Source organism: Manis javanica, chromosome 4 (assembly GCF_040802235.1).
Source record: "Manis javanica isolate MJ-LG chromosome 4, MJ_LKY, whole genome shotgun sequence".
In the NCBI taxonomy this organism is placed as follows: domain Eukaryota; kingdom Metazoa; phylum Chordata; class Mammalia; order Pholidota; family Manidae; genus Manis; species Manis javanica.
This window is the reverse complement of record NC_133159.1, coordinates 33281470-33295848: the sequence shown is the minus strand read 5'-3', so window position 1 is coordinate 33295848 and position 14379 is coordinate 33281470. Positions and strand designations below refer to the sequence as shown.

Below are 14379 nucleotides of genomic sequence, written 5' to 3'. Positions count from 1 at the left end.
ACCCCTCGATAGCTGGTTGTGTTGGCATTGCTATTATTACTGCATGTCTACTTCACTGAGTTGGTTGAAGGGGTGGGTTGGGAGGGAAGGCAGGGTTAAATGAGATAATGTATGTAGGGCACTTAGAAGGGAGCCAGACACAAGGTAGCCACTTCCTAAGTGTGAGCTGCTACTACTATGACTGAACACATGTTTTTGTTCTGCCATATTCAATTACCACAAATTGGGTGACGTGAAAACAACAGAAATGTATTGTTTCACAGTTCTAGAGGCCAGAATCTGACTGACATTAAAGTGTCAGCAGGGTCGGCTCCTTCCGAACCTTGGAGGGAGAATCCAATCATGCCTCTCCATGTTTCTGGCAGCTGCCAGCAGTCCTGGTGTTTCTCAGTTTGTAGCTATAAAACCCCAGTCTCTGACTCTGCATTCACGTGGCCTTCCTTTCTGTGTCTCAGCCTCAAATCTTCGTCTTGTTTTTATAAGGGCACCTATCATTGTGTTTAAGCTCTACCCTAAATCCAAGCAGATTGCATCTTGAGATCTTTAAATTATTAACCTCAGCAAAGACCCTTTAAAATAAATTCACATTCACACCCTCTAATCCTCAGGGGTTAGGATCTGGACATATTTTGAGGGCCACCATTCAATTCAGCACAAGATCATTACAAAGAGTCTCAGGGGAGAGGTGGGAGTGGAAGCCAGACTGCCAAGAATTAGGAGACGAAGGAGAGAAAAAGACAGAGAGAGAGAAATGATACAAGAAAAAAAAAAAAAGACGAAAGGGAGGTGAAGAAATATAGGTAATTACTTGAGAGATTTGGCTAAGAAGGAATGCAAATGGAAAGGAGGTTAAAGGAGGACTAGGTAGAAGAGGAATTTCTGTTCCTGCTTTAAAATATGGTTAAAACTTGAGTCAACTGGGGAAAAATAAGATGGTAGAGAGAGGAGAAGATACTAGAAAGAGAAAGGAAGAAAGCGAGGCAAGGAGCAGGCCCCAGAGCAGAGCTGCCCTCAGCGAATCAGGGCCGGCGGCGACTCAGGGAAGCCCGGAACGGGCGGGCCACCGACTGACAGCGGGCCGCAGAACAAGTTAGAACGGAGGTGCCGCTGGAGCAGAGCGGGGTGAACCAAGCAGCTGCCAAAGACAAGAGAAAACACAACCAGCCAGCCTCTGGAGGAACCGGAGACTTTAAAAGGGCTGAGCAGAGATCATGTGTCCGGCAGCCGGCGAGGCATTTTCTCTGGGTTCTCATCTGAGGCTCTGAATACTGCAGGAGGACAAGTAGAATCATGGTGCCCCTTGGGCACAGGAGGGAACAGACACCCAGCAAGGCCCTGGGTTACTGAAGGATGCACAGAGCCCCCAGGTGAGGAGGCAGGTTGCCCAGGAAGGGCCTGGGGGAGCCTCCACCTGGGTGTGAGAAGAGACGGCACTGTGCTCCCGCCCAGGAGCGGCACTGTTTTGTATTGCTGCTTAGGTTCCCTTTTTTGCACTCTTGTCCCTGGGTTTTCATGAGATAGATCTTCCCTGGTTTTCTACTTGGATATTTCTCAAGATCCCTTCCAGAGTGCCCCTTCTTCCTCTAACTCTTTACAAATTCAAAACTGGATTCACCCTAAAACTGGCACCTATTCCTGTGTTCCCTACTCAGTGTTAGACCACCAGCCACAGACTTGCCTCTGCCTCTCCCTACATCCTGTCCAATCACCAAGCACCATGTCTTCTGCCTCCTAAATGCCCTGTGAGGCTGCCCGTTCACCCCATCCCTGCCTTGTCACCTTGTCACACCGGAACCCCACAACAGGCTCCAGCAAGTCTCCCTGCCTCTTGGCCTCTCCAGTCAGTCGTCCAAACTGCTGCACCATGACCTTCCGAAATCACAAAGGTCATGCTCTTGCTCACCTGTTTAAAGAGCTCTGCTGGCCCCTCCTGGATTGGGTAAAGCACAAACTGGCATTCAAAGCCCTTTACAATCTGGCCTCTGCCACATTCTCCAGCCTTACCAGCCCTGAACATATCCCATACTCCAGCCTGCCCACAATTTGCCATTCCCAAATGCCCCCAACCTCTGTTTACGATGCTCTGACTATCTGAAGTCTTCCTCCTTCCCACAACCATCTGCCTAAAGCCAGCCCAGTTATCTTCTCCTGCAACTTCTCCTGCCCCTCCTGCCCATGGAGTTAACTTCTCTACATGTACCTTTCCCCACTCATTGTCACACTTCTTACACTATACAGTGATCGTTTACCTGCCTCTCTATGCACCAGATGGGACAGAGATTCTCAGGTTCCCAGGGTTCATTTCAGGAGTTGACACGTGTTCTGTACTCGGCTATTTGCTGGTCTGCTCTGAATTGTCACAGTGTGTACCAACCTACCATAGCTTGTCATTTATCTACTCATTGCTCCATTCTTCTCCTTGACACAGTCAGCACAAAACATCTTTATACAAATAGCTTTTTTTCCCTTTCCATTATTTCCTTGTTATATATTCCCCAAACTGGTTTTACTTAGCCAAAGGTTATATTTAAGTGTGTGACTTCTAACAGGCATTGCCAAATAGGTCGCTAGAAAGATATATTGATTTGCATCAATACTGAGTGGGTCCCCACCACATGGCCAGCACTGGGTTATATTATTTTCATTCATATTTGTTACTTTAACAGACACGCAGAGGTGATGGTCACTTCCTTCAAAGAGCCTTCCCTAGTCCTTAGGGGCAGTTATAATGGCATGACAGAGGGTAGTAGAGGGGACTATGGAAGTCCAGGATGGAGTGGATGTGGGGTCTAACCCAGACTGTGGATTCAAGGAAAACTTCCTAAAGAAGAAAACACCTAAATCAGACCCAACAAGCTGATGTTTCCAGTTGTCTTGAGTCTCCCATAACATCCTTGCCTGCACTGGATTTCCAAAAATCATTCATGCATTTTCATTCATTTCCTGCTGTGAGGCTTCCAAGTCCAGGGAAAGCAAACCACACCAGCTCAGTGGGAACAGATATTTTCCTATCTCACAAACAAGGATACTGAGGTCCACAGGGCTCATGCGGTTAGTGAAGGACAGGACTAGAACCTGAACCAAGCCCTATGGGATTGTCCCTGGACCATTGCTTTCCAAGTTACCCCCAGTGAGAAGAGAAAAAAAGGACATTTCCTGAGAAAGACTTTGTGCCAGGCTCCATGGAAGCCATTTTTCACCTATCTCCTCCTTCACGACCCTGGAAGGTAAATAGGACCAGCCTCAGAGTACCAAGGAGGAAAGCGAAGTCCAAAAAGTCTAAATAAATAATGCGGAGCAAGGCCAGGGGCACCCCAGAATATCCAGGAACATGTACTCTCATCCCATGGAGGCTTTCCCCACCCAACTTCCCTGCCACATTCACTCAGAGGGAGCACACTGGTCCAACAGTGTACAGATTGAATTGTGACCCCCCAAATTCATATGTTGAAGTCCTAATCCTTTCTATCTTAAAATACAATCTTATTTGGAGATAGGTAATCAGTTGAAATGAAGTGATTAGGGTAGGTCTGTCAGTATGACTGGTGTTCTCACAAAAAGGGGAAATTTGGACCAAAAGACAGATACTCATAGAGAGAAGATGATATGAAGACATCCAGGCAGGAGGAACTAGACAGAGGCACCTGAAGCTAAGAGACAGGCCTGGAGCTGATGGTTGCCTCACAGCCCTCAGAAGGAACCAGTCCTGCCAACACCTGTATTTCAGGCTTCTAGCCTCCAGGACTGTCAGAGAATAAATGTGGGGTGTTTTTAAAGCCACCCAGTTTGTGGTAGTTTGTTAGAGTAGTGCCAGTACATGAATACAGAGAAAACTGACACGTACCCTGAAAAGAAGAGATCCTGGAAACATTTTTGAACAAATGATTTCTGTAATTTTAAATTTCTCATGTTTTTATTACTACATATTTTTATTGAAGAAATTTCAGAAAGTACCAGAAAGCATAAAGAAGAAAATTAAATATACATGCCCTCATTTCCCTGTTAACATTTTGGTGAATTTCCTTGCAGGCTTTTTTCCCCCCCTAATGCAGTTTTTAGAATCACCCTTGGCAAGGCTGCTGTGATACTTAGATGAGAGCCTGGTTAGAGGTCTTAGCCCCGGGGAGAGCACCCAGTCTAGCAAGATACACGGCAGGTATTATGGCTATTTATATGGACATTGTAAAAAATTGGAGTCATGCTGCTTTATAACTTCCCCTTTTGATTTACCAGCATATCTTGAGTGTTTCCTCATATGTTTAATATTCTTCAAGAGCATGACAATTTCTGCACAGCCTTCCATCTATGAATGTGGTCTATTTGGCCAGTTCCTGTCATTAAACATTTAGAGAATTTCCAGTTGTCCCCGGTTATAAATAAGGCTGGGATACATCATGTTAGGGTATATAGCCTGGAAGCAGAATTGCTAAATCAAAGCATAACTCTTTTAAAAGCTTACGCACATAGTTTCAAATGATCCTGCAGGAACGTCCTACAATTGACCTCCTCAGCAGAGAAAAAAAGCACCGCTTCCCCACACCCTACCAACATCTGGTGTTTTCATTATTTTTATCTTTACCAATTCTATAGGTAAGAAAAGCCGGAATCTCCTTTTTATTTGTACTTTGGGAATTCTAACATTTTCATAGGGTTTTCGTATTTCCTCAGTGAATTACGTTAATCATCCTTTGCCTGCAGTGTCCACAGGTCAGTTCCTCTCATTGTTAAGGGTTTAAGCAGGACTTGAAAGGGCCGCTGCAGCTGGGGGCCCAAGGACAGTTTCCTCCCCGCCCTTCTGACCCTCCTCTTCCCACATTCCCACCCTCACGAAATAGCCTCTGCTCCCCAGGGAACCTTTGTCATTCAAACTAGCCCAGGCTTCTCAGGGCCTTTTCCCTGGAGAACCGTCTCACCACCCTCTCCCCCTTCTGCTAGCTTTCTCTCCAGGAAGCCCCACATTCCTGCAGCTCCCACCTCACCTCTCACCACACCCTACACATTCACCCCTGAAATTCCTCAAGGAGGCCCAAAACCACGGGGGACCCAGCCGGACCTAGCCCTAGAGCCGGAATCCCAGCCCTGCCCTGCTCTGGCGTGAAAGGGGGAGGGCTCAGGGAGTTGGGGAGCGGTTCAGAGGGACAGCCGTTCCCCTGGGTCTTTCAAGAGAAAGACGGGTGCGGGGTGGCAGAAAAGGCTTGTTTTTTACGCCTTTTGCTGTTTGGTATCTTCCTAGCACAGAGCTCAAACCCCAAAGCCACTGGCAGGCTGTCATCTCACTCCCCGAAAGGATAACAATGAAGGGGAAATGCAACATTATGTGTAAAGAACCTGGCACAAAAGTCAGGTACACAGATCACCACAAAGCCTCAAGGATCAGACGTGGCTTCTCCAGGAGAGACGGCCTTGGACGCGTCTGGTTTGCACTTGTGGCTGGACACTGGAACGGGTGGAAGGAACAGCTTGAGCAAAGGTTGGGGGGCCCATGGCTGAACAGGTCTCGTAAATGAAGGGTCTCAGGACACCTGAGAGTGCCTAGGGTCCGTAGCCGGGACCAACAGGGAAGCTCGGGTATCAGCTGGGGCAGTGGAGCTCGGTTTTCCTTCCTGCGCCTCAACTTAACTCCCTCCCTCTCGCTCTGAAGGCATCTTCGTGGCCGTAGGCCTGTGCCCGGCAGTGTGCTGCGCTTGCGCTGGATCTTGAGGGGAAGCAAGCCTCGACCCCAGTGGGTGAGCACCCCGAGGGGATGGACTAAAAAGTGGGAGGAGAGGAGGCTTCTCAGAAGCGCTCTTTGCGCTAGCCCTTGGGGTGCGAGTGTGTCGGGTGATGGTGGCCTGAATCCGACCAGAAAGTGCAGTCGGGTCTCTGCGAGGGTCGGCGAGCGGTCCGCGAGGGTGGGCGCGGGCGGAGGGGAGGACGCCTCCGGAAGCCGGGCTGACAGCAGAGGAGGGGCGGCAGGGACTGGAGGCCCCCGGTCCCCGCCCCGCGGCCCAGCTGCACGTAGCGCTCGTCAGCTCGGCGCGCCCGGGCAGGTAACAAAGGGCCTGTGTTGGGGCGGGGCGGCGCCGCCTGCGCTGTCCGCCGGCTCCGGGGCCCGCAGACCCAAAGGGGGTGGGCTGGGGGGCCAGGGGCCGAAAAGCACTCGCTGCCTGGGCCGCGGAGGCATCCTCCACCCGCAGCTTTTCCTCCCTGGGCCCCCAGGGCCTGAGGAAGGCGGCGGGCCCCGGTTCTGCAGACCTGGTGTCTGGGGCCCAGACAAAGAAAGGGGCTGGCCCTAGGTCCCGCGGGGAGGAGCCCAAGGCCGGGCGCAGGGCACTGGGTTTGTGAAACGCGCAGTCCAGTGTTCGCAGGAAAGAGGCGAGCGCAGGGTGCCCCTAGCACTCACCCTTTCCCGCACCGCACCCCACCCCCAGTGTGAGCGGGGAGACTCTGCCCCAGGCCTCTCATCGGAATTCCATGTACAGGAACATTCAGATACACAGTCTGCGCTCCGGAATGCCTTATCTAGTAGGAGCCACCTTAGATGGCCGGGTCTCCAAGCGGCTCTTTACGCAAGATTGTCCTGTCAGCGTCAAAGCAAGGGGACGGCTAGCGCCGGGGGAGCTTTGCAGTCCAAAGCCTCATCAAGCCAACCGTGGCACCTCCGTTGCATGTACCCCTTCACACAGGATGCCCTCGTGGGCGCTCACAATCCCGCGAACAGACGCACATGTGTGTGGTTCCATAGACCCGTTTCCACACCAGATATCACACGTGCACACGTAGGTTCGTACCCCGCTTCCGAAACCCACTCAAGAGATCTCGTCTGTCAAGGAAGGCTGCAGAATGAACACTAAAATGATCCTTTGGATGATCTCCGTCCCCCCTCCGCCCCACCACACCCCCACCACTATGTTCTCAGTGCAGGGCAATCCAGGAGTAGGTGGGGAGGATTGGGCCAGGCTCTTTGCAGATCAAAAGCACTTTGGGAGAGAATGTCCTCTGGACCGGAGCGGCTGCCCTCCTCTACCCCACCCATTGCAAAGGGACCGCCATCCTCTGTCAAAGCAGCTAAATGTGAGGCCAGAGGACCACCCAGGTTAGGTTTGCAGGCTTCAGGTGGGCGACCTGGGAGCTAAGAGGCTGGGCCCCTACCAAATTGGTGGGGGGTCAGTAATTGGATGCCTCAGTTTTCTCATCAGTACAGTGGGCAACTGGTCTGCTCTGTGATCTGAGCCTCTCCAGCTCTGCCCTTTGGTTTGGAGCTAATCGACCCACCTAGAGAGTGCTCATACCCCCACCCACTTCACAGTCTGGCCTAGAGTCCCCACTCTTGGAGGGGGAGCCGGGGGAGCAGCAGAGAGAAAGTCACAGAGGCCAAGTAGCCTGATGTAGTCTCCCCAAGGTCAGCTGGAGAAGAGTGAGACCAGACCCCTGCTCTGGGGCTCATGACAGTCCACAGAGCAAGATACACACAAATGCAGACACACGGCTGTTGCCAAGTGCTGAGGGCTTAGGACAGGTGGCCCGTGAGGGAGGGGAGATTCCCCAGACAGACACAGTGCTGGGTAGATAGTGCTGGCTCTCAGCCCTACGTGGCGAACAAATGAGTGGATGAATGAAAGGTCTGGAGCCATGAATTCGTTCTGGTTGAAAATACTCAACGTGCCCAAACTGGACCTTCTTGTAGATTGGCAGTGCTCTGACCCTGGTGTGTACCATCATTTAGCAGGCTGCAGTTCCGCAGGGCCTTGAAACCCTTTGAATCAGCCCAGGCCAAGGTCTAACATACACAAGGTGGCCAAGCTGTGCTGGTGAAAATCTGGAGTGGGGTGTTGCCAGGTCCACACCCACCAGACTGAGAACTCTTCACAAGCATCTTCAGTGCCTTGCTCAGATTCCTTCCCATTCTCTATCCCCAACAGTGCAGGGCTAACTGTGCCAAAAGATAAGGACCTGGAATGAAGGTGGGCCTGGCCAATTTCTGGCTGTGTGGCCTTAGGCAGACATTTCTGTCTCTGAGCCTTAGTTTTCCTATCTGTAAAATAAAGACCAAAATGCCTCCTTTGCTTTACTGGGTGTGCGGTCACTTGCATCACTCTTCCTCCCCCCCTTCCCCTTAGCACCTAGGGGTCTTTGTTCACACCATACACACTCTTACACACCCCTCCCTTATATCTGCATTTCTACCTGCACTAGCAGTTCTCCGAGGGCAGGAATTAGGTCTCCCTTATCTCTCTGTGCCCTCTGTTGCCCAGCATTGCCCAACACACTGTCAAGTGCAGATGGTAGAAGTAAATGTTCACTGAATGGTGAGTGATGAGTGAAGGCGTTTTGTTAACCAGAGAGGGTTTTTGTCAGTAGGACAATATCTTTAAGTCAGAGAGGTTGAGGACTTGAACATATCTTACAGTGTAACTGAATCCCCCCATTTGCGAGAGGAGGAAACTGAGGTCCAGAATGTGGAATGGACTGCCAGAGATCACTCGTGGAGGTTGTCCTGTTTGGACCTCAACTGAAGTCTCCTAACTGCCAGGGAGAAGGGCTCCTCCCCTTCCACCCCCTGCACCGCTCAAGCAAATGCAAACACAGGGAAGCCCAGCACGTGGACCCCTGTCGCCCTCTCTCCAGTGACTGCCTTCCCCAAGACACCTGAGAGATACGAGTGTATCCAGGGTTCATGAGGGCTGAGGATGGGGGGCTGCGATAAAGAAGAGGCTGTGAACTCCAGGTTAGCACTTTGGTGGAAGGCAGAGGCAGCGAAGCAGTGCAGGAGGGTAGTGCTGGAATCTGAGCTGTGGAGTTCCCAGGGGACCCAGGACAGTGGAGTCAGCACGAACTTCAGAGCCAGACCAACTCAGCTGTGCATCCTGACTTGGGCACCCATCAGCCAGGTGAGTTACTCGGGCAAGTTACTTCACCTATGAGCCTCAGTTTCCTCACCTGTATTGTAGAATGCTAATCCCTACCTGACCATACAATTGAGGTGATTCAATGAAAACATAAGCCTAAGTGTCAATTGGGGGCTGAATGTTTTGTGTCCCCACAAATTCGTATGTGAAGCCCTAACCCCTAGTGTGGCTGTGTTGGAAGATGGAGCCTCTGAGGAAGTAAGGAAGGTTGAATGAGGTCGTAAGGGCAGGGCCCTGATCTGACCAGGATGAGTGTCCTCTTGAGAAAGGATCCCAGAGAGCTGCAGAGCTCCATCGCTCTCCCTTGCACCCTCTGTCTCTCCCCACGAGTGCACAGAAGGAAGGCCGTGTGAGGACGTGGCAAGAAGGCAGCTATCTGCAAGCCAGGAAGGGAGCTCTGACCAGAAACCAACCACACTGCCCCACTGATCTCAGGGTTACGGCCTCCAGAACTCAGTTTCTGTTGTTTAAGCCCCCTGGGCTGTGGTATTTTGTTAAAGCAGTCCAAGCTAATGCAGTATCTAAATAAGAAGGGCCATAAATGTTCTCTCTTGACTCTCTCCAGTTTCCCTGTGCTCCCAGGAGGAATAAGGAAGGAACGTTGGCCTGCTGCTCCTTCCCCCACAGACCAGAGGCCATGGGAAGGAGGGTGTCAGTGTGGGGTGGTGAGGTCTGTGGTGAGCTGAAATTGGTGCCCCAAAAGATATCCCTATCAAATCCCTGGAACCTGTGAGTGTTACCTTTTAAGGCAAAATATGTGATTAAGTTAGAGATCTTGAGAAGAAGAGGTTATCCTGAGTTGTCCAGCTGAGCCCTAAATGCCATCATGAGTTTCATTATAAGAGACAGGCAGAGGGACAGAGAGAAGAGAAGACATACATACACAGAGGAGAAGGCGCTATGAAGACAGAGGCAGAGATTGGAGGGATGTGGCCACAAGCCAAGGAACACCTAAAGCTACCAGAAGCTGCAAAAAACAAAGAACAGATTCTCCCCAGAGTCTCTGGAGGAAGTGGAACCCTGCTGACAGCTGGCTGTCAGACTCCTGGCCTCCAGAACTGTGAGAGAATGCATTTCTGTTGTGTTAAGCTACCCAGTTTGTGGAAATTTGCTGCAGCAGCCACAGGAAACCAATACAGGTCTGTTGATTCTGGCTACAATTCATCCAGTCCCCGGCCTTTGTACCTTTCATCTCTTAGCCAAAACTGGACCTAGACCCCCAGACACTCACCCACTAAGTTCTAAAGCCCAATCCTGGGTGGGGTGGGACACCTGCCACCCACAGCCTCAGCTGGGTCACCTGCTCCCTGGCCCTCTCTGCCTCCATTGGACTGTACTACCAGTTTCTCTACCCCATCAGGCCCCAGTGGGAGTAGGAGGTGGGCCTGCCTGCTGGGGCCACATACTAATTGGTGGGAGTGAAGAACTAACTCGGGAAAATCAAGAGGCCTATATTTAAACGTTGCCTCTGTATGAACTTGAACAAGTAAGTCACTTAAACTCTCCAGGCCAGCATTTTCTCCCCTACCAAGAGCTTGGATTGGAGTGCGCGATTTTTCTGGTCCCTTTCAGTTCTGACTGTAAATGAGCAAAGAAAGGGGTGGAAGGGCTTGGGAGGGAGGAGGGAGATAATTAATGCCAAATCACTGAAGTATTCAATTCTATAAATGGGGTTTGGATTTCTCTCACAGATTGGATGAAAAGAAGTGGTAAGATCACAGAGTGATTCAAGGCTTCGGAGGAGGTAGGGCATAGGGGTGGATGTTTGCATGAAAGGTGCCGTTGCATCGCACCTCACACCACTCTAGAGGGAGATCACTTGTCCCCAACTCCTACAGCTCAAGTGAGTACACTTGAACAATGGAACTTGGGCCCTGTGGACAGAACCAGCTGGAAGAAGGGGAGACCTGTCCAGAGGGCTGCCTGGCAACCAGTGACCTGGAGGGAAAAGATGAGAGGGGCCAAACTGGAGTGTCACACTTGGGAACTTGAGCTGGGAAACATTGGAAAACATGGTGGGGAAATGGAGGCAAAAAGATCACACATGGAGAAGTCCAGAGATCTGAACCTGTTCAGGCTAATGACTAAAAAAAGAAATTAAAGGAACTGAGTTAGTAGCCAGCAGAATGAAGGAAGGCAAACTTGGATGGCAGTCAAGGTGCTGTGCTAACATCAAGTTGTGAAAGTAAAAGTCCACACACTCCTGCTGCTGGTGGTCCTAAAGTTTCCCAGTGTGGGAGGGGAAAGACCATGGACTTAGAATCAGTCAGAACTTGGTTTACTAAAAGTGTACTAAATGTTACTAAAAGCCTACTCACCAGCCAGGGATTGAGGACTGCTACACTAGTTTCTTAACACATCAAATTTACAGATTTCAAGCTATAGAACTGAGTTTTGCAAGGTCACAGGATCCAAAGTCAAAATTCTAAATTCAGTTATATTTCTATATTCTTACAGCAAAGAACTGGAAAGCGAAATTTTAAAAAACATCTTTTTAAATTTCATCAAAAAAATCACATACTGAGTGATACATTTGAACAAAATAGATGCAAGATGGGTGTGTTGTTATCTATTGCTGCATAACAAATTATCCCAAACTGAGTGGTTTGAATCAATGCACCCTAAGCTCAGTTTCCATGGATCCGGAATTCAGGAGCAGTTTAGCTGGATCATTCTGGCTCAGGGTCTCACTAGGTTGCTAAGCAGAGGTTGGCCAGGGCTGCAGTCCTCTGAAGGCTTGACATGCTTGTTAGCACATCAAACAAGGGTGGTCTCCACTTCTTACCATGGCTTACAACATGGCAGCTGGTTTCTTCCAGAGTGAATGATCCAAGAGAAAAAGGGAAACCCAATTCAAAAGCCATAGCGTTCTTTATAACCTAGTCTCCAAAGTCCTACACCGTCACTTCTGCTTTATTCTATCCTTTAGAACAAGTTAAGTCTCTTAAGTCCAGCCCATACTCACGGGGAGGAGAATTAGTCTCCAACTCAGGAAGGGACGTATATCAAATAATCTGTGAATGTATTTTTAAAACCACTCTAACCAGTACACTGAAAACAACAAAATATGACTGAGATTTTAAAATGAAAGATAAGGCATGTTCATGGATGGGAAAACTAAATATTGTTAAAATGCCATTTCTTCTCAGATTGATCTATGGATTCAATACAGTCAGTAAAAACACCAGCAGGATGTTTTTGTAGAAATTAACATGATTCTAAAATGTACATGAAAAAGGGCAGGTCCTAACATAATCAAGACAATTTTGTAAAGTAAGAACCAAGTTTGAGGATTACACAATCTTATTTCAAGAGTTAATTTGAAGCTACAATAATTGAGACAGTGCAATATTGATGGAAGGATGGGCACATAAATCAGTGGAATAGAACAGAGAGTCCAGAAATAGGCCCACAGATATGTAATCAACTTTTGATAAAGGGCCAATGTAATTCAATGGGGAAATGATAATCTTTTCAACAAATCGGGCTGAAGCAACTAGATATCTGTATGCAATGAAATGAATCTCAGCCATCACCTCAAATGCCAAAATTAATTCAAAATATATCACAGAAGTCTTAAGAGTTAACATTGTAAAGCTTCTAGAAGAAAAAGTAGAAGACAATTATTTTTATCTTGGTTTGGCCAGTGTTACTTAACCTGGGGTAGTTTTTCCCCAGAGGACATGTCCAGAGATACTTCTTGTCATAACTGGAGGGCTGATGCTACTGAGTTAGTGGGTAAAGGCCAAGAATGCTGCTAAATATTATAGAATACACAGAACGGCCTCCCACAACAGAGAATTATCTGGCCCAAAATAACAATTGCACTGAAATGGAGAAACTGGGATAAAGCAAATATTTCTTAGAACACAAAAGTCAGAAACCATAAAAGAAAGAAAAAACTGATAAAGTAGACTTTATCACAAAGAAAAACTGCTCTTTAAAAAACAACATTAAAAAAGCAAAAGGCAGGGCACAAGTGGGTGAAAGCATTTGCAAAACATGTATCAGATAAAGGACTTGAATTATCCAGACTCTATAAAGAACTCTTACAAGTCAAAGTAAGAAGATAACCAACTTTTTTAATGGCAAAAACTTTGACACTTCACCAAAGAAAATATATGAATGGAATAAACACATTGACATATGGATTATTTTCAGTTTTTGGCTATTGTGCTTAAAGTTGCTATGAACATTCACTTATTAAGTCTTTAGGTAAATACCTCTCTTGGTAAATAGCTCTTGGGTGAATACCTAGGAATGAGAGTGTTAGGTGGTAATGTAAGAAGATACTCAACATCATTAGTCATTAGAGAAATGCGAATGTAAATCACAATGAAGTACCACTATACATCTATTAGAATAATTAAAAATAAAAAATGTGACCATGCCAATGTTGGCAAGGATACAGAGCAACTGGAACCCTCACACACTGCTGGTGGGAATGTAAACTGATACCACTTTGGAAAACAGTCTGGCAGTTTCTCATAAAGATATATATATACTTTTACATTACAACCCAGCACTCTCATTCCTAGATATTTACCCAAGAGCCATTACTAAGAGAGATATTTACCTAAGGACTTATAAGTGAACGTTCATAGCAATTTTATTTACAATGGCCAAAGACTGAGAATAACCCATATGCCACTTAACTGGAAAATGGGTTAACAATCTGTGGTATATCCATATAATGGAATTTACTCGGCAATAAAAAGAAACCAAAGACTGATACACAATATGGATTAATTTCAAAATCATTATGCTGGGTCAAAGAAACCAGACACCACAGAATGCATATTTCATGATTCCATCTATAAGAAATTTCAGGAAATTCAAAATCACAGTGACAGAAAGGAGATCAGTAGTCACGAGGGGCTAGAAGGAGGAGGAGGGGATGAACTTCAGAGAGGCACAGGGAACTTTCAGGGAGATAGAAACATTCTGTATTTCAGTTATGGTGGTGGTTACACAACTATATACACTGGCCAAGACTCATCATATTTTACACTTGAAACTGGTGAATGTTACTAAGTTGAACCTAAATAAAGTCTGGTTTTTAAAAATACAGGCTGTTTTTTTTACATGTGAGGCCACCTCTGAGATTGGCTTGTGGTCAGCAGTGGAGGAGGGACCTCATGACACTAAGGTAGGAAAAATGAGACAGATCAGAATATATTCTTGGTGCTGGGGAGTGAGCCCACTTCCTACAGATGGAGGGAGAATGGGGGCTTGGTGGTCAGAAATGAGAGTTGTCACAAGGAATTTAAAGGTCTGGACTTGAGTTCCAAGAAGGCTCTAGCTTAGAATAGCAGTAAAAGCGTTGAGTTGTCATTGTTTAGACCAGGATACAGAGGAAAAAGCATAACACCTGGCAGCCTGCATCGCACTCTACAGGACTTAGCCTGAAAACAAAAAAATCTCTCACCTAAAAACTGTTCTTCGTTGCGCTCTTTATGCAGATGAGCACAAGACCACCTATGAAGATGTC

The 14379-nt window shown here is 47.8% G+C and overlaps 1 long non-coding RNA gene across 1 annotated transcript; it reads left to right on the top strand.

Moving 5' to 3' along the window:
• The first annotated feature begins 4725 nt into the window (after positions 1 to 4725).
• On the top strand, positions 4726 to 8864 carry LOC140848674 (uncharacterized). The gene is made up of 3 exons (XR_012129773.1): positions 4726 to 5470; positions 5642 to 5726; positions 8390 to 8864. It is a non-coding gene; the product is annotated as an uncharacterized lncRNA (long non-coding RNA).
• The last annotated feature ends 5515 nt before the right edge of the window (positions 8865 to 14379 follow it).